Source organism: Lycium barbarum, chromosome 6 (genome assembly GCF_019175385.1).
Source record: "Lycium barbarum isolate Lr01 chromosome 6, ASM1917538v2, whole genome shotgun sequence".
Taxonomy (NCBI): domain Eukaryota; kingdom Viridiplantae; phylum Streptophyta; class Magnoliopsida; order Solanales; family Solanaceae; genus Lycium; species Lycium barbarum.
Genome location: NC_083342.1, coordinates 15,200,866 through 15,203,124, shown reverse-complemented (window position 1 = coordinate 15,203,124; position 2,259 = coordinate 15,200,866). Strand labels below are relative to the sequence as shown.

The window sequence follows — 2,259 nt, the reverse complement described above, 5'->3', positions numbered from 1 at the left end:
ACTTAAAGAGTAAAGAGAAACTAGTTGGAAATATGGGTAGTTAAGAGATTAAAAAACATAATGATAATAATATTATTAGCAATAATTTGGTGAACGTGAAGTCCGCTTGATTTGATTGTCCCCCGGTGCATCCCTCCAGTTCAGTTAGTATATGACTATTACAAATGTCCATAAACAGCATTCAGTTTATAAAGTTACATTTTCTCTGTAGGCACCATGCAATAAATGCATGCTTGGCTCCTTTATATTCTGTGGAAGGGATGCATGTCATCGCAAAGGAGGGAATTGGGAGCCGTAAAACTGGATTGCGTCCAATTTAGGTACATTAATTGGTCTCACACGTCCCCTGATTTGTAAGATTGCTTAAATTCTTTCACAAACTCAAATGGCTTATTTCAAGGCAATGATACTGGAGCCAAGCATTGATATTGCCATTGTGAATGCTGGGATGCGTGTCTGCCTTGAAGAGAAGGACAAGAAATGGGTAATTTCAGATGCTTTGATTGTATATGGTGGTATTGCTCCACTTTCATTTGCTGCAATAAAAAATTAGAGACTTTTTAATCAAGAAAAGTTGGAATAAAAGAGCTATTGAAGGGTGCTTTGAAAATTTAGGGGGAGCAAATTTTGTTAAAAGAAGATGCACCTGGTGGGATGGTTGAATTTCAAAAATCATTAACGTTTAGCTTCTTCTTCAAAATTTTCTTGTGGGTTTGTCATCAAAAGGATGGACAACCATCATTTCTTGAGTGTGTTCCAGCTTCACATCTTTCAGCTGTAGATTCATCTCTTCGGCCATCCGTTGGTCCAATTCAGGATTTTGAGATCAGGAAGTATTGTACTTCTGTGGATTCCCCTGAGGCTCATATTTCATCGAGCTTCAGGTAACAACATTCATAGCTTGAAAATTATGCATATTTATTGATGTCTATTCTAGCACCGTTTAGATTTGGAAGATGATATTTGCATTAAATTCTAGATTGCATGTGGACAGACAAAAAGCAACAACTAAATGTTAAAGACTTCTTGACCTCCTAGCATGGCACTTATTGTTACGCCATAATTGACATAAGGGCTGGGATGACCGTTGTGCTGATGGCGTTCATGACTGTAGCTATTGTTTTACTTCTGCAAGTCTTATGAAAAACAAGCACACAAAAGATTCATTTGTTGTTGATTCGTGAAAAAGTGAAATTTGGGTTTTAAGTTCCTTGCTGCTGCTCATCTCTTGTTGTATGTATAGGGGCCACGGTGTCATGTTCTAATTTCTCCAGTTATCTATTTTCTGGCTATAGTTTTTAAAAAAAGTTATCTATTTTCTGGCTTGTGCAGGAGCTTATTTGTACTTTATAGTGATAAAGAACATTGGTTCCCTTTAAAAAATTTCGATCTAATAACTAAATGGATTACTGTATTGCTTTTCCGAACATTGGGTCCCTTTATTGCTTCTAATTTTGCTTTGGTACTCTTTCTTTTGAGAAGAATACTTTTTCTATAATCGTGAAGTCTATAGTGTACAGCTCTGTCTATGCGTAGGAAATTGGAACTTTTGAAAGTGTTTGGCTATTTTGAGATGGCATTCTGATGAAATAGTTTTCCATTTATTGGCTCTGTTTGGCCAAAATTTCCCCGCATATCTTGGCTGGTAAACTTGAACATTTTCAGGTTTCTAGAGAAGCAGAATATACTGATGATGCGCCAATGCCGCCCAATAATCTGCATGCTGCTCTGGTACTGAGTAAAAACCCTCATGCTCGTATGCTTTCAATAGATGATTAGGGAGCCAGGTCCTCTCTTGGATTTGTAGGATTTTTTTCGGCTAAAGATGTACCTGGTAAGAATATGATTGGAGCAGTTATTGCTGATGAAAAACTTTTTGCCACAGAGTTTGTCACTTGTGCGGGTCAGGTATCATGCTATACTCTGAGATGTTCTCTCCATTCACAAATTTATCTATACAGAAATATTAGGTTAATATTCAGAATAAACTGGCTTCTTGCAATGTTAAGTGGCGCCGTCTGGTATTTCCTGAATAGTAGCTGGGAATAATATAGTAGTAAAATAGGTTCTTCAAATGTGGTTCAGACGAAATGATCAAAGGACTGAATCTTCGTTTCCTTGAATCAGTAGATCAAGAACTATTTAATGCAAGATACATGTGTCATCTGGTTTACGTTACCAGATTATGACAAATCGTTCACCTCTGTTTTACGGGTTGTTTGACTGGCAATGACTTGGCTTAACCTAGCATCTAGTTAC

The 2,259-nt window shown here is 37.1% G+C and overlaps 1 long non-coding RNA gene across 1 annotated transcript; it reads left to right on the top strand.

The window, feature by feature from the left end:
• Positions 1-206: 206 nt before the first annotated feature.
• LOC132599589 (uncharacterized) lies at positions 207-1,988 on the top strand. The gene is made up of 3 exons (XR_009566883.1): positions 207-320; positions 401-484; positions 1,666-1,988. It is a non-coding gene; the product is annotated as an uncharacterized LOC132599589 (long non-coding RNA).
• The last annotated feature ends 271 nt before the right edge of the window (positions 1,989-2,259 follow it).